Source organism: Larus michahellis, chromosome 1 (genome assembly GCF_964199755.1).
Source record: "Larus michahellis chromosome 1, bLarMic1.1, whole genome shotgun sequence".
In the NCBI taxonomy this organism is placed as follows: Eukaryota; Metazoa; Chordata; class Aves; order Charadriiformes; family Laridae; genus Larus; species Larus michahellis.
The window spans coordinates 19,265,508-19,283,891 of NC_133896.1; the positions used below are offsets into that span (position 1 = coordinate 19,265,508).

Below are 18,384 nucleotides of genomic sequence, written 5' to 3' on the forward strand. Positions count from 1 at the left end.
TCTGCTTCAGGTTATAAGTCCCACTATACTTAAGCGAATAAATAAGAGGTACGTGTTTGACTGTCTTTGAAGACCTGGTCTGTAGACGCTGATAAATGGCACACAGATACAAGACTTCTGAAAAATAATCAATTAACTTGAGAAGTATAGGTGCCTAACAGAATTGGGCCACCTAAATTAAGTATAGTGCCTAATTATGTAATTAGCTGATTACATTTAGATTGCCCCACTTCTAAAACATTATCCTGAAAGAGTCCTTTCCTTGGTTTCCCCATTTGTAAAAATAACATGCTGTTCTGCTGTCCTTCAGAAATATTTAACTCAATTGGTCCTTTACGGAGATCTGTAATTGTACATCTGAATACAGTAACAAAATGCCTGTCTACAGAGATGTATAGGAAACTTTAAATGGCTGTACCAAATGTCCTTGAGGTTTTTCCACTGATCAAAGTGTTACTTGTATTTGTTAGTGGAGAGAATTCACAATATACATCATTAAACCTCATCGTCTGTCTAACCAAAGAAGTCATTTAAGCAGACAGAAAGTGTTCGGCTTCCTCATTGTTACTAGGGGCAATTTTTATTGGAACCATCATAGGGTATCCACATGCCCGAGAAATTCATTTTGCTGTCAAACAGCATGTGTAAGTGAAGTAGCATTTTCTTGTAAAGATTACTGAAAATTGATATAAATTAAGGTCCGCTTTCTGAGAAGAACAAAGTTAATCGAAGTGGGATTAAAGCTATAGGTTCCTTTCATTTAGTAGAGGTGCTTCACTGATTTGTTAAATAATGGGTTATTTGATGTACTGTATGGAGAGTGATGTAGGTCACTTTCAGCATGCAGTGATGCAGATTTAAAGAAAAATAGAGGAAAATACCAGTGCTTTCTAGTTTCCCAAATACCATGTAGGAATCTTTGTAACAAACACATCCCTTCTACCACCCTCCCCCCATTTTTTTGAGTTATTTCAAGGCATGAGTTTCTTTTATATATTTTCCTTCTTCCACAGCCCTAATATTCAGTTAGAAAAGCCTCTCAGGAAGATGCCTTTTACTTTCTTTCTTATCAGAAAGTGTATTATCACCATCTCATTTGACCAGCAGATTTGTTTTGGGTAAATATGAGCCTCAAATTGTTCATATGACATTGAATTATATTCCTGTTGATGGGTTCAGAATATTTAAAGTGATATTGTCCTTCCATGTGTTTTGTTTGGTTGGTTTTGTTTTGTGTTTTTATGCTTGCAGACTCCGTGCATTTCTGTATAATTCTTTTACTCTTGAAACAGATCCTTTGATGCTTGTAAAAAGAAACATAATGCCTAAAGTCTCTGACTTTAAAAGATTATTACCACTCATGGAGCTTTTTGTAAGTCAACAGTTTCTGTTCAATTCCAAGTTATCGTGTGTAAGCCTCAAAATGCACCACGTGAATTGATGTGAAAGAATGAGAGGTCAGTTCAATGGCTAAGAGAAAACAAGGGTGAGTTTCAGCTTCCGTTGAAAACATCCGTACTGAGGTATTTAAATTCACGTATCTACATGTCAGCAGGTGTCTAACCTCCCATTATATTTGATGGGGCTCTAGCATTTGATTTAGTTGCCCACTCATGGGCATTTCTTGCCAGGATACCCGAGTGTTCGAAACATTGAGGTTGGTCTGGCAGACATAAGATAAAAAGTGCAAGACTTGTGCCCTTGTGGAGGGCCGGAGGGAGGGCAGGCAGAAGTTCCTGTGCCATTTCAGAAGGCAGAGGATGTCTGTGTGAATGAAGCAAACCCTACCCTACTCAATGGAGCGCAAGGAGAAATTTTGCTTACCTAATATTATGTGTCTACTTTAAGGTGAGCTGAACTGCCTTGAACTACCTGGCTGTATTGATCACATTGTCACTGATTATACTGGGGACTTCAATACCATTTTGTATGTAAAAACCACAAGTAGACACTAGATTCCACACTGCAAGACATCACAGGGCACCATTTCTGTTAATGCAAATTTGTACTTCTGGTGACTCTTTCAGCAGAGAGTCAAAGGCTGGCTATAGGGTTTCAGCATAGAGACAAAATTGCTACTGGAAACAAAACTGCTCTCTGAGCAAGATGTCTGCTTGCACCTAGATAAATGTCCATTAGTAACATTAACTACATTAGTAAGGCTTATAAAAGACTGTCAGCAGTTTCATCTCTCTTGTTTGGTAAAGAATCTAATTCACGCAGGAGTAGTTTATGTCTTCACTGAGAATCTGAATCATCAATGATCTTTACTTGATTCTTTTTAGGAGTGTGCTTTAGTGATTTAGTATTTGGCTCAGTTTTGAAATATGCGATGTGAAAACTTTGTATTTTTACTGGACTGATTTTCCTGACTAAGTAGTGTATTTACCATGAGAAAGTAGGAATTTGCTTGTACAGTCAGTCAGTTCATGTTCAAAATTAATCATTTGCATATGCAATTCTTATTGTAAAGGTTACCTATGGAAACATTCTCAAAGGATTTTTCTTTTCCATAATATGCTATAAATTAGCAATAAAAAAGCAGAGTAACAATATTTTTATAGATGTGATTTTAAAAATAATAAATAAACAGTTTGGTAAAAACAAAAAATTGAATTACAGATGCCTGTTTAAATGAGTTCTTTCAGTTAATTATAGACTGATTTATTCTAAATTATTTATAATGCGGACAAGTATTCACTGTCAAATTTTCTCACATACCAGTGCAATGAGAAGTTGATAAAGTGTGTCTTGGAATTATAATGTGAAACGTAAAGGAACTTTGCTACATATAAAACCTTAGTCAAAAACAATTGCCTGGAAAGCTGCTCTAGCTTAAGTATGTATTTATGCATACTCATATCAGATGGCACAAGAATTACAGAGCATTCTTATCTCTTACAAGGAGATTGCGGAGATTAATTCATTATGCTAACAATTTGTATCAGGGTATATAAAAATAATCCAGTTTGCAGAAGTTAAAACCTAGTCTATGTAAAACTGTGCTGTCCTTTTCCTTACTGTTTAAAAATGTTCTTATTCAAAATCACACGTAATTATTTCAGTTTTGGATGCAGCATGACTCTAGCACATGGTATTTTATGGCAGAAGACTCAACATATCTAAATGAATCTACTGTTTCATTTAACTGCTTCTAGAAAGCACAGCCTATTTCGTACACCACCCTTGTAGGTGGTTTCAGGCAAAGCGATACTGACTGTAAATGGCCATTTTAATCCAGAAATGAGGAAAGCTGGCATGGTTTTGAAACAGAATTTACTTCATCAGCTAAGAAGGGGTTTGCAGAATCTACATGGAGAAATTAGTCATCAGAAAAAAACTTCTTTGTGGCAGTGCCGCTCGTTTTGTGGGAGCCAAACGGTTGTCCCGAGCCTTGTGTCAGAATGGACATTTCTTATTTCCCCTCGGCTGACCAAAGGGTGAATTGTATCTTCTTGACTGACGAGCATTCAACACCTGAAAGGATCCCCATTACTAATACCAGATTTCTGGCTGGCTTTGGTCAAGGCCTGAAGTGATAACAAGATATAATGAGAAGTGAGTGTTGTGTTCATTATGAAACAAAGTGCATTTTGGAAAAAGACTCCATACTCACCTCCGTGTGAGGACAGTCTTCCCTTCTTTATTCACAGCAGCAGAGTCTTACTGTGCTGTTTCATTACCACATTGTGACACGGTGTTAGGATTCACAGTACATGCCCTAGATTTCTCTCCCTCTGAAATTGTATAGTGATAGTCATGGTACACAATAGCTACATCATCTCATTTCATCCACTGAAAAATCTCATTGCTTCCCTGAGATCGTGGACAAAACCTTCAAATTCAGATAAATATAAGGAAGAATTAATCACCTGATTAGAGTCGACAAAAAGTTAAGCATATTTTTCCATTAGTTGCAATGGATTCTGGATCAAATTTCTTCTTACGTGTTAAGATTAAGAAACTAGGGCAGAAGTTAGTATTCCTCCATATTTAAATGTAGATATCTAGATACTCTGTCTTACTGGACATTTCTACCATGTTTAATGGGTGCATTTGTATATTCATAACCTGTTCAGAGACTGGGTTGTGAATTCACCCAATAGCCAGTAATTTTAATCACGCACTTTCTCGTGTGTGAAAGCAAAACACGTTTTTTCTGCAGAGAATTTGGTAGGGTTATAAAAAGTTGCCTTCCTGTTACTAAAATTATTTACTTAACATTAGTCAAATCTTTGAATTGTTCTTTAGGTTTTTTTTATGCAAATGAAGCAATTTAATTTGACTGCAACTCACCTAGGAAGAATCTGGAGAATTGAAAAAGGGCAGATCGTTACTCCATCTTTGGTGCTCCCAGGATGCTTCCTCATCTGTAATATCAAGGTGCTAGATATTTTTATGGCCATGTGATACAAAAAAAGGTATAAGATGCTTTCTGTTTTCTTCCCTGTATTCCCTTATCATGAACCTCTGGTGCAGTGAGAAGTGCTGTTCTTCCTCCCTTTAGTCACCCATACATGAATCTGAAGGTAAGAATGTCCACTGAGTCACTTCCCAAAAGCCACAGCTCTTCTTCCTCTCTTATTTCCGTAGCACTTCTTGCTTCTCTCCACCTGCTTCTTCAGTGACTCTCCCCAAGTATTCTGCACCCGATTCCAAAATTTGCCCCTATTTTCAGTTCACACTTGTCTGGTTTGTGAAGGGCATGGGGACAGAAAAAGCCTTTCCTACCAAAGTTGCACTTATTTAGTAATGGTCTAAGAGAAAGCTCTTTGGGGAAAGCAGCTGTGCTTATTTTTCACTTGAGGTCCTGCTCATGTTGCTCTCTAGTAACCACTGATGTGCTGGCTTCCGCTGCCAAGTCCATGTTGGTCGTCAGTTGTGGAGGAAGCCTTGAAGTTGTGTGTACCTGCAGGTAAGCTGCTGCCTTGTTGTAGCAGTGTGAAGGGATGTTCACATTAGAGACATGACGTTGATAAGTCTTTCCAAGCTAGGGGAAAGGGCCTGCCTGAGTCCACTGACATGCACTCATTCAGGCAGGTCCTTCCATCATTTCTAAGCATCATTGTCCACAATTTCTGGTTTGCTGTTGAGATGTAAAATGTGTCTTATTCTTAGAGGAATGACTCTATTTGAAAATCAGAACAAAAATAGGTTATAGTTCATACTTTGAGTGAAAGCCACAGGTAAATCAGTTAATTAAGATAACAATAACATTTGGAGATACCTGCAAAAACTGGAGAAAAACAATGGATGATTTATTATTTCTAATTACTAACATATATATTAATATTTTTTTTAACAAAGAAGTATTTTAAGTAGCTAGTAATTCTGTTTACTTGACTAAGATTCTTTAGGAGATCAAAAGTAAAGTTTTAAAATAAATGACATAAGCACTATGATTTGACAACTATGCGGAGGCATGTAAAAACCACCATATATATTAGTTATTTTAGGATGCATGAACTACACAAATCAACTGAGGCTCTTCCATGCTGAATCAAGGTAAACCACTAAAAATGCCCAGAGCTTGTTTTCATTACTGATTTAGACAGGGCCTCAAACAGCATCAAATGCCAGGATTACAAATCAAACATTCCAATGGCAGGTAATCGGTCAAGTGATGGCTGCCATTGTACATTACATTTTCCACAATATCTCTTCCCCGCTGTAAAAAACACAACATGGTCTCTGCATGAGTTAAAAATGGTGGAAGAACCCATAAGGTCTATGCCACAGTTTTTCTGTGTTAGGAGGCATTTGATAAAAAGCATTGGATTGGTGGGGGAGGGTGTGCAGGGAGGGAAGAGTAACCTCAAGGCAAAGGCAGTGAAAAAGGATACTGGATGATCTTCCTGCTAGTGCTACAAGGTTCCTAGATATTGCAAATCATTTAATCAAGCTTTCCCACAAAGTGACTGGTGACAGGCTTAGGTTATTTGTACCAGCCCCAAGAAGTACATGACACATTTTTCTGGTATTTCAGGTTACCTGACACTGGAAGGACTCCTGAGTTTTATAAGGCAATATCCTGCTGTGGTTACAGATCCACCTGCTCGTTGTTGCCCATCCGAATCCTCCCTGTGCTGAGTTGTTCTGCTACCTTGTGCTAGTTTTCTCTCTTTGGGATTTCAATAATTAGAACACCAAATTGTGAGGAAAATCCTTCTTTGGAATGGGGCTGCTCTCCTGGGCCACGAACGAGCTTTGCTCAGACTTCTTTAGTATGTAGGCAAACTATGAAGAAAGGGAACATATTCAGTGAAGAGTGTATCTTTAGAGAATTTAGCAGCCAAACTCCTCAATTTGCTAAATAAAAACAAAGATTTTTTTTTTTTTCCAAGTTCAAGGGTGGGTTGTTTTTTGCTTGTTTGTTTGTTTGTTATTTCCCCACAGAACATCTCAGACATAGTTATAACATCTGAACCCACTATCAATTGCCTGTTGAGGAGCACAGAACTATTAGAAATCCCGGATGAAACAAATGGAGGACATTTTTATTTCTTAGTACAAATGACACTGTTTTTTTCTTTTCCTAATTGCACTCTTAGATACACTTGAAACAATGTTTTAAAATTTTCTAGACCCCATCATCCCCATGGCAGTTACTCATTAAGGAATTCTTCAGGTTCAATATATTTTTTTTAGGTGTTATAATAAAGCATTTTATCAAAATAGTAGATTATGGAATACTTCATAAATATCCAAAGCTCTTACTTTGGGTCATCTTAATTTGAGACATTTAAGTTTGCTTTGAATTGCGGAGTATTTTTTTTCTGGATCACTTTGATTATCCATCTATTAATACCACCACAACCAACAGAACATAAGCAGGGCTTTTTTGAAGGGAGAGGAAATTAGTTGTTCAGGCAGAATGATTTCTCATTCTCAGATAGCTCAGATATTCTCAGATACCATCTCAGACGGAATTCCACACTGGGGAAGCAAGCTTGAGAAGGAGGCTAGCACAGGCTGAGGTTTATTTACCTTTTTAAAGTAAAGATATGGAGGTAAATTTGAAATACATCCTATGTATATGTGTCAGTTCAGCACTGGGTGGAATTACCAATGGCTTACAGAGGAATTTTACCTTGCTGTTTGAAGAAATCCTCATTTTTCTTATCTTTCTGAATTCTATAATCAGATAAAGGGCTCAGGATATATTGTGGGGATGGGAAGTCTAGATTATCTCTGAAACTAATGCTGCCTCTACTGCAGACACCTCCTGCTGCTAGCTCCTTACTTCCTCAGTTGTCTGTTCTTGAACTATTAGTGGTTTCTTCAGTATTACCGTTAGACACAGCGAGATGCCAGAATTATTCAGCTGCGTCGCTGGTTTTCAATTTACATTCAAAATTAAAATGAATTTTTTCTCTTTTTCTTTTCTCTGGGAGCATATATTCTCATTTGTAAAGATTTGTGTAATGCTTAGCAAGTAGAAATAAGTCCAAGTGTACTTGTGATTTTCTAGCATAATTGAGTTAGTTAGGGATATATTTTCTATTTTTCAACTGACACTGCAGACAAAGTTGTATGTACATGTCTGGTTTTTACTGATAGAATGTATGCCAGCCACAGGAGCCACTAGCTTGTACAGACTTCCAGCGTATACGCTAGGCGGGTAAAAGCATACTATAATAGCACCACTGTTTAAAAGATTGATTGATTTAAATATACCAATATATTTATAAGCAAAATTGTCATCTGGCATAGGCAAGGTTTAAGTCTCTGGTTTTGCTGTCTGTGATTTCATCAACATGAGTGAAACTACCAGTGAATATAAAGAGAAGTGTTTGTAGGATGGAAGCCCAAGTGGAAATGGTTGTTACTGATATGTAAACACAGTTTAAAATTTCCCCGTTATTGTTATCTGCCCAATGTTAGAGACATTAATTTTTTTCACTTCCTTGGCATTCTTGTCATGTTTCAATAGAAGTCATGAAACACAAAGAAATGGGATGAATTCACCTCTGTAGAAACTGCCCTGGAGCGGTGTTTCCAGGGAATGTGGCCCATTAAGTTTTCACATTATTACGGTTTCTTTGAAATTCTTTCCTTTAATATTTGTGGTATCGGAGGCTTGAAAATTTTTTGCCTTCTTTTTTAAGGATACATTGTCCAAATGATGTAATAGGCAATAGCTTGAACTTGGAGTTTGTTGTATCCAGTAACAACAACATACATGTGTATCGAAGAGTGGGATCAGACAGCAGTTATTCTCATTTTAAATGTGAAATTTTAAAAGAATGAGGAGTTCTTTGATGATTACTTGCTGGGTAAAATCCTTTACCCATTTAAGTAAATAGACATTTTGTCATTGTCTTCAAATGGGATTAAACTCTATGAAAAACTGACAAAAAATTTAAGAGATATACTTTTGCTTACTGCTTTCGAAAATGCTCATAAATTCTAGGAAGCAACAGTTAAAGTATGTTTGTGATCCTTATAGCATTAATAGTAAGATTGGCATCCCATTATGAATTTACTATCATTTAATTAAAAATTTGGTAATTATGAATTCGATTTTTTTTTGTCATAAATAACCATCACAAAAGACTTAAGGTGATTAGTAAATGTCTTTGTAGATTTGTGTATTATCCACACTAGAATAACTTCCTTTGCAGATAAAAGTGTGCCTGGTTTTCACAAAAGATCATAAATTATCCAGTGACCTTAGCTGTGTGCAGCAGCATTCTTCCAACTTTCAAGTAAATTATGTTTGAAAAACTATTGAGGCTGTATTATCTGTTTACCTTTGACGCGACATAGTTATTCTTTAAGCTGTTGCAAATAGAATCAAGATGCAAATAAACACATTGCAAAATTGCAAAAAAGCGATTGATGGTAAGGAAATTTTAAGTAGTGTAATCAAGCATAATCAAATCCTAATCAAACAATGTAAGTCAATGCAATAACCAGCATATACATAAACTCATTTCCAATAGGAAAGCACTATCTCCTTCACAATGACCTTGCTGTCACATAAACTTGTTGGGAAAATTTCTCACTGCTTTAACTTAACTTAAATGCTAACATAAACATTGAAACATTGTGACTTTGATGAATGAAAATGGTTCAGAATATTTTGCTTTGCAAAAAAAAAATAATCTGCTTCCTTTTTCTTTTATTTAAGTGTTGATAGAAAAACAGATGAATGTGTTTGGGGAATTTCTTAGAAGTGCCGTGGGACATCACTAAATGTCACTTCTTTGGAGCAGTCCTATCTATTCTGTCTTCTGCTGTTTCAAAAGAAAAGAAGCTGATAGGTTTGGGGGTTTTTTACCCTAAGTTATTCCTTTGATTAGAAGGCTTATAAGAATTTATAAGACCAATTGGGCTTCTAGTTCTGTTAAACAATGTAAAGAGTAAGTTGTTATTTATTCTAGTGCATGTAGGATTGTATCAAATAATGAATGAAGATTAAAAGAACAAAATCTTTTTTAGTTAGTCTAATGAAAGAAAAAAACCCAAAACAACTCACTAGCTTGTAGTCTGGTAAATCACCACTTTGATTAGAATGATTTGTCTCTTTAGGCAGTGCAAACTACGATTGATTTATTTTTGCCCATTTGCTAAGACAAGCTGATGTAGCAGTCGATTGCAGGTAGGAAGAGCTTTCCTCTCTCCCTCACAGCTAGTGGTGAAACCATACCAACAAATTAGAAACCATTTTAGGGGACTTTCAGTGGGAAAAGATATGGATGCAACTAATGAACCAACAGTAGAAAAGAAATAAATCATGACTGGTGATTTAGACGTATAACATTTGCCAGCTACACAATAAGAACTGGTGATTCTTCTTCAACCTGTCTTTTTCAGGAATCTTTTCTCTGAGTAAAAAGAGGGTGCACCTTGTGGAACAAGATCTGATGTCCTCAAAATATGCATAGATCTAAAACTCTGTTATCATACAAATGAAGGATAAAGTTGCGTTATTATCCAGCAAAACAAAGAAAATTCTATCTTGAAGAACTCAAGAAGAACTAGATGAAAACTGAACTTATAAGATACTGAAGTCAACGCCTACTGACACCATGCCTTTTCTCAGTCACATACCTGTCTTGGTTTTATTGAACCTTTCCCAAAAAACTTCTTTGATTTTTACCAAAGAAATAAAAAAAATGTTATCTATTTAATAAAAAGAATAGTACCAGACAAATCTTTCTAGTATAAATCTAGGAAGACACACTATATTTTAATTACTAACCATCACAGCTGGGAAGCAGGGTAGGTAAGTCAAGCCTCTGTATTCAGTTCTTGTAAAATAAATGTTGTATATCCTTTTTAAGGCCAGTAGTGGAAGAGACATTGAAGGTGTTCAGACAGTGATCCTGTCTAGCTCAGTTAGACACTGAACAGTATGAGAAACCAGTGACAGAAATTTCAGTCTTCTTGCAATCTCATCTCTGTACTGAATGAAGGCCCAAAATATCAGGATCGGATCTTTTACAAAATAAGGCAGTGGCACCACTCGCCCACCTTTCGCTTAATAGTAGTTGGAGCACTAATCCAAGAAATGGGGCAGAGGCAGAATCTTCTTTAGCCCGATAAGTTTTGAATCGACATCAGAAGAGAAAGCACTATTCACTGGTTTCGAGGGCATTGTGATACGGTAAAAACATTTACTATTGGTACCCTACGGAACTCAGCTGCTGTGCTGTCACAAATGCTAGAAGGGGAGCAGGCAGAGACAGGTGAGCTCTATACCCACGGGAATAGAAAGGCATTTTTAAGACTTTAAGTGGGTCTAGAAACCTTACATCTCCCACGGATCATTCCTCCTATCACTGAAAACAAGCAAGGGTCATAGGATCAAGATATTTTTCGGCTATTTGCATCCAGAGCAAGCACAGATGAGATGCATAGTGGCCTAAAGCATTTTCAGAGCAAATCTCCCAGTCATCCCCATTTACCGTGATTTACTTTACATTGCAGGCCAGTCCGAGAGCTTACAAGCTTAATTCTTTTTGGGTGAAACTCAGCTGGAAGATGTGTTCCATGGTTGCATCTAGTGTGGTCCAGTTATGAGTGGATGTTCAGTGTGTTGAGCCAGGATAGATCCAGTCTGGAGTAAACCCCTGAAATCCGTATATGGTTAATACTGCTTTCTCAGCACCGACTGTCTTACTCTGCAGCCTTGATCCCATGAGTCTTACTGACTTTTCTATACAGATGCAGCCTCTGTGTGCTCCCAAGGACCTTGCCTTAGCTGAATTGAACTACCCCTCTCCTTTATCGGGGGAGTTTGAACTTTCAGTCTTGGCGAAATTCCCCTACGTACAAACCTTCTTGCCACAAAACACAAAATAAGGCATTTGTAATGCTCTGCATTCGTTATTTTCTAACAAATATATATTTCCTCCTCATTTCAAAATATTTTATGTAGCAGTGACAAATATGAAAATGGCAAAATGTCTGTGGCCCGGATTGTGAACACTGTTGTACTATATCCTGCTTTTCTATCCTGTAAGTTGAGAATGCTGTTAAGAATGCTCCAAACTGAATAAAAAATTAGTAAAATAATTTCTTATGAATAGTGCTATTGGGACTTCACTGGTCACAGTTTTTAATCCAGAGAAGCCTTATCTGAGATTTACTGATAGCCAGTAAGCGATAAGAGAAATAAACTCCTAACTGCAATTGCAGTATCTTGGTTTTGTTAAGCCAAGAAAGCAAAGTCAGCAGTGCACCAATAAAATTATAAACATGCATCTTGAGCTCTGCCTTCCATTCGTTAAAATAAAAATCATTTCCAAGGAGCCAAACCAAAACACTTGCAATCTTTTTAAAATATTAATTTAAAAGATTAGAGTCTAGCTTTGATGTGCCATATTATATTGATGGATTACAGGGGATAAAAAAGCCAGTGAAATGACATCTAAGATGCAGGTTTGAAGCGCTGTGCTTTAGCAAGTTGCTTGTAAGCCAAGATTTTTTTTCCCCTTTATTCCTTATGTTTTTGCTTAAATTGACAGCTACCAGATGAAATCCATGGCCTGACCCATGTTATATCCACCCCTCACTGGAGGAAATGTCTGTTATTGCTGAGCAATGAGTGTGCTGTATTTTATTATGCAGCTCTTCTGTATCGCTGCGGAATATATTTTCTCAAAATTCTTTGAGGCTTTATGCTGTATTATTCTATAAAGCCTATAAAAGCAGGTAAAAGGAAGAGTGTCAGCTTCAGAAGGCCTTGGAATTCACTGTACTTTGCTGCTTTGCTTTCAAGTTCTTGATTTCACAGGTAGCCTTGATTTGAAATCGATCCTTGCAATGGTGAGAAAAAGAAACTCCTGATTTTTATTTGCACTGCAGTTCTTTTGCAGCTGCCACGATATGAAGCTACTGCAAGGCTGCATGAACCGCATTCCAAGGCTGCTACCTCTTAGCAGATTGATACAGTGAAGCTCTACTGTAAATGCACGTTGAATTCAAATTAGTAATTTTTTGTGGTCCCTTATTGTCCCACAGAAGAGGTTTTGAGTCTGCTAGCTTATCTAGATAAGTTTGATCAGTAGGGTTAATAGAATATATTGCTTCTCGCTATCAAGCTTGCTTTATTTAAGTGTTATATGGCATTCCAGGCAGCCTGCTTTGTCCTTAAGCAGTGGAGTGGTTCCTGAGCGGTGGAAACACAGTTCGGGGAAATTGAAGAGCTCAGCAATGTAGAGAAAAAGTAAGAAGGAATTAAATTCAGCATATTTCATTGGAATGCAGTGAATAGTTAAACAGGAATGTTTCATAGAAATGGTCCAATTTGGCCAAAATATCAAGAACAAATTATACTGGAAAATTGCCAACACAGCCTCTTAGCTGCAGGAAATCCGGGCTTTCTGAGGCTGCCGCCTTTCAGGAGCTGACCTTGTAACCGGGAACTCTTATGCAAACTGCTCCAGGGCTTTATCGTCCAATAAATGCGTCCCCTTTAACTGAGCATTTCAGTATTTGAATTTTGTTGTTGTTGTTCTTAATCAGATTGAAATTAGATTTTGGAATATTAAATTCCCCCCATGAAATGGAGTGACCTTCTTCTGCATAGATAAGATGGGGAATAATCTTGTGATACAGGGAAACACTGTAATTTGCAGCAGCTGTTAGACTTTTCAAAGATGTCTCCTTTTATTGCCAGCTTATTTATGCAGGGGCTGATGGGGTTCCCCATCAAACATGCACAGTTAAGTAGTTAGGCTGCTGACAACCAAGTCTGTATTGTACAAAATGTTAGATCTGTGGCGTGTAGGCAGCCAAATCATGGCTTTCAGGTGCCTTTGCCACACTTTTCTTAGGTGACTGTATTGTCTATAATGTTCACAGTATCTGCAAGTAAACATGATAAAATTCAAGTCAGGTTTTATTCTTCTGCAGCTTAGTGAAGCTAGGAATAGTGGCAGAGGCACTAGAGCTGGCTGTTGTGAGGATTACACAGTCCCAGCTACATCCATTTACACTCAGTTCACGTTTGGGTGGCTGATGCTACAAAAGAGGCCCAGAATGCTTGGTTTTTGCTCAAATGAAAAGGAGATCCTGCAGAATTTGCACGCGACTAAGAAAGAGGCAGCACTAAAGGTGCGTGCAGGTGAGCAGATAATTCATGCCAAATCCTGATGCCATTTTGTGTCATCATTTTGTTCACGTGTTCCGGTACAGTATCATAGCAAAACCAGTATGAATTGTAAGAATTTCAGCAGTTCCCTAGGCTTGCAGGGACATTTGAATATCAGCATCTGTATGTAACACATCTACTAGTGAACCAAAAGGGGAAAGAAGATGCAGGGGAAACTATAGGTAATCTATTAATTACCACTGATTATAACTGTAAATGGATTGTGTAACAAAGGCAATGAGAAAGCCTGGCAAATGTCTTTTATACCCAAACCCAGAGACCATTGAAACTGCTGTCTTGTTTATGCTGTCTGTTTTCTCTCTTCTTCGCCAGAGAGAAATCAGGGGTGATTCTGTATGTTTATGCACTACCCGTGTCCTGGAAAATGGAAAGCGAGCTTTCTGCATTGACTTCCTAGCCTTTTCTGAGGAGAAGAAAAACAAATAGCAAGGCTGACTTCATAGGCTGTACTGGTTGGCAAACTTAGAAGAAATATGTGTACTTTTGAACATTTTAACAATGTGTGCAAATTTTCCATGCTTTTCAGAAAAATACTGGCAGTTTTGCCATTTATGGCATATATGAATTTAAGACTGTGCAACGGTATGTGCAGAACTCCAGTGCAGTCCCACAGGTCTTGTTCTAGATGATTCATCTTTTCCAGCTGTTGGTTAAAGTAAGCAGATTCATGTGTTAACAGAAACCAAGAAACAATAAACTCCAAGGAAATAGGTTTAATTTGCATAGCACGATGAAATATGGTGTTGCTTTGAAAGGCATAAATTTTCCAGTTCAGGAGTATTTATGTCGATACTGTATTTCCAACATGTTTATTTAATGTGCTTGTTTTCTTGTTACATTGCGTTATGGTAATTTTAAAGAGCAGAGGAAGGTACGGCTCTTATGTAAATAGAGAACTGAGGAGGAACACGGTAGCAGCCGTGGCCTGTGATGCAGGAATGTGTACCATAGTGGACAGTAGAAGTAGCAGGGCAAGGAAGCATAAACCTTAGAATTCCTTCCATCCCTGGCATGTCTGTGCCTAAGGAATATATTTGTGAGAAGCGTATTTTGCCATGTGTTCAAATCTATATACAGAACTCTATGGACATGTACTAATTCATCCTTCTATAAATGTAATGTAGATTAAGAGATTTAGTGGCACTTGGAAGGATAGTATTGATAGACGTATGGTATAACGTGGTATTATGTGGGAACTGCAGTGGGAAATGCGTCTGGGACAGAAAGATTAATCTGGGACAGGAAAGGATAAACTGTGGACAAACTAATAATCTAAGGGAGAGGAGCAGACTAGGAGTGGGATAATTATACAAATAGTACATCAGCCTGAACCTCTCATCCTGTTGTGGTTTTTTTCCCTGAATTGCAATAAATGGGCAGACAAAGGGCACATAATTAGAAACTACCTGACCTTAGTTCTCACCTGCACACATATGTTTGCATATTTTGTACCTGAATAGGATGGAAACATCCATGCCTGAGTAGATGGGATCAAGAAGGGTCTTCTGCATCCCCTTCTCTGTATCCAGTTAAGCATCCTGGCTTATTTCTAGGTTGTTTCATTTGTTGATATATGATCCCAATACAACATATGAGTTTTAAGGTAGGAATAACAAGCAACTCATGGCATGACATAGGTTTAGTTTGAGACTGTATTAACTACTCTAAGGTGATCAGCTTTGTGCCTGCTCAGCCTGCTTTTACTGAAGATGTCCTCTAATTATCATGGGGAAACAAGGGAGTAGATTTGCATGGTGTTAGCCTACCCTGTAATAAATGCACATGTAGTTTAATATGCTGCATGTCCTCATCCTTGTGTCCTGTGATAACTTTTTCAGGAAACAGTAACCAAAGAGAACTGCGGACTTTTTTGAAGGAGGCGTAATTTCAAAAAAGCAGCCTGAAAGTTGTTCTACTTAAATTACTGACAATTAATCCCTCCAAGATGATCTAAAATCTAGTAGCTCCACTTATATATATTTGGGATTTTGCCCCTTATGAGAAATTAAAACCCTAGCAAAATATGTCATCTGCAAAATTTTCTTACCCCTCCCAATCGGACTGTTAGCTTTCTGAAAATCTGCTGAAGTAACAGGGGGATCTAGAGAGTAATGAGCCGTTCCCACAAAAAGAGAGAAGCTTTAAATCTAAGCACAGATACATACCAGACTAAATTCTGGACATCTAATTTTTCAGTATTCTAAGCTTAATTAACATTTCTGCCTCAATTTCCCTATTAAAAAATGAGAAGCAATAAAATGCTTACCTTTATAGTCATAGGGATGCTCTGTTGGTAATTAGGTGCTGTCAGAGAGAATTGCTGTAAATTACAGTAATTACTGTTCATTAATTAATTCTGACAGTTTTATGTTTTATTGTAATGCACTGTCATAGTGCTATAGTGTTTAAATTGGATGCCTTTAAAATGAACATTCACATTAAAAAGGAGTGAAAGAGAACCTTTTATTGAAATTAAAAAAAGTTCCAAAGAAATATTTTATTATGATCTAATTTTGGCTATGGGATTCTGAAGCTGAAAAGTACTGCATACTGGTAATTGCATGTATTATAATAATTAAAAATGATAGAAAAAATATGCAAGAGACATTCAGTATTTAAATTGAACTACTTATTTTAGAGCAGAATTCAGTATTTAATTGTAGCATTCTCTGCTGAACCAGGTGTATTTCCAGAGAATGTTTCGTGCCAGAGAGAATTAAGGCAGGAAAGTTGACATTTCCCTTGGGAGCAGAAGACTAAATACTAAATCTGTATCTTCCACTCACTGGAACTGAGGCTTCCTTTGGCTCATACAGCACTGACGTGCTGTGAATGTTGGTTTATTGTAGGAGTAGTAGTGTAATTTACACTATTGCTGTGTAGTCATAGTAATTACACTATCACTATGTAGTAACATAATAATTTTGGAGAAATTATGTTATGATTTTATCAATGTTACAGATGTGTAAACATGGAGAGAAAAGAACCTGCTGTTTCCAATCCCAGGTTAAGGCATAGTTGGCAGAATATAAATGTTTCAAACATGTTAGGTAGAAAAGGACTGTGGAAATGAAAAAGAAATAAGTCTCTAAATTAACAGGATGGTAGATGTGTGCTTTACGTAATGAACTAAGCAAACAATGTAGCAAGTTCTACAGTAGGTAAAAAAGAGTTGTACACAACCCCTGTCCATGGAATCTGTGGTGTGATTTAAATGAGATCAGAAAGCAGAAAATAAAATTATGACTACCCTACACAAATACAGCCTCTGCCTGCCCAGGAGTTCTGTGACCCATCAAGTGAGAAGGAACGTTTGCCACGCGGGTTGGTGCCAACGTACGAATTGCGTGCAGACTGTTAGGTTTCTCTAGAAAATCTGTCTAGGTATCTGCAATACTAATAAAAAGAAGCACCTGTTCCAGACTCCAAACACAATCTGCATTAAAAACTAGCAAGCTGAAATAGCCACTTAAGCAAATAGCCAGCCAAAGTCAATATTCATAAGCACCGCACTTCACTCCACAACATAGATCACCTAAACAGTGATGTTTTCTAGAACAACATGCAAAAATAAATGTTTCTTCCTGTATGAACTAAAGGTTGGAAGGTACAAGGGAGCACGTTTATAACAATTAATAGAACTGTTTGATGTTTATTTTGTAATAGGTGTTCACCTGCATTGTGCATTTTGTTAAAGAGTACTGCTGGTTAGAAGGGAGCAGCACTGATCTCTGCCTTGCTCTTGGGCAATAGGCAGGTTTTGTGGAAACTGAAGAATCACAGAATGACAGAATAGTTGAGGTTGGAAGTAACCGCTGGGGGTCATTTGGTCCCACCCCACTGCTCAAGCAGGGCCACCTAAAGCAGGTTGTCCAGGACCATGTCCATACAGCTCCAAGGATATCTCCACAATCTCCCTGCTCAACCTGTGTCAGTTCTCAGCCACCCTCACAGTAAAAAAATGTTTCCTGATGTTCAGACAGAACCTCCTGTGTTTCACTTTATGCCCATTGACTCTTGTCCTGTCATTGGCACTGGTGAGGCCTCACCTCGAGTGCTGTGTTCAGTTCTGTGCCCCTCTGTACCAGAGGGACATTGAGGTGCTGGAACGTGTCCAGAGGAGAGCTACCAAGCTGGTGAGGGGTCTGGAGACCAGGTCATATGAGGAGAGGCTGAGGGAGCCGGGCATGTTCAGCTTGGAGAAGAGGAGGCCGAGGGGAGACCTCATTGCCCTCTACAACTACCTGAAAGGAGGCTGTAGAGAGGTGGGTGTTGGCCTCTTCTCCCAGGTGAATAATGACAGGACCAGAGGAAATGGTCTGAAGCTGCAGCAGGGGAGGTTTAAATTAGATATTAGGAAGAATTACTTTACTGAAAGAGTGGTCAGGCACTGGAACAGCCTGCCCAGGGAGGTGGTTGAGTCACCATCCCTAGAGGTATTTAAGAAATGTCTAGGTTTGGTAGATTTGGCACTTCAGGGCATGTTCTAGGGACAGAGATTGTAGGAGGGTTTTTTTTGTGTGTATGGTTGGACTTGATGATCTCAAAGGTCCCTTCCAACCATGAAGATTCTATGATTGGGCACCACTGAGAAGAGCCTGGCTCCATCTTTTTGCACCCTTCCTTCAGGTCTTCATATACATTGATGAGATCACCCTAAGCCTTCTCTTCTCCAAGTTGGACAGTCCCAACTCTCTCAGCCTTTCCTCATATGAGATATGCTCCAGTCCTTAAATCATCTTAGTTCTCTATGCTGGACT

The 18,384-nt window shown here is 38.0% G+C and overlaps 1 protein-coding gene and 1 long non-coding RNA gene across 11 annotated transcripts in view; one reads left to right on the forward strand and one right to left on the reverse strand.

Annotated features, from left to right (window-relative positions):
* The window catches only part of TAFA5 (TAFA chemokine like family member 5), a 446,757-nt gene that overhangs the window by 326,260 nt on the left and 102,113 nt on the right, over positions 1-18,384 (forward strand). The gene's annotated exons all lie outside the window — the stretch shown is intronic.
* LOC141743297 (uncharacterized) overlaps positions 1-18,384 on the reverse strand; it is a 43,833-nt gene that overhangs the window by 9,020 nt on the left and 16,429 nt on the right. For 2 of the 3 annotated variants that reach the window (XR_012587010.1, XR_012587017.1), the window contains exons 2-4: positions 5,992-6,237; positions 4,297-5,128; positions 3,617-3,835 (exon numbers count right to left, since the gene is read on the reverse strand). This is a non-coding gene — a long non-coding RNA (uncharacterized LOC141743297). The remainder of the gene's footprint in view (positions 1-3,616; positions 3,836-4,296; positions 5,129-5,991; positions 6,238-18,384) is intronic. The other variant, XR_012587006.1, reaches the window with a different exon arrangement.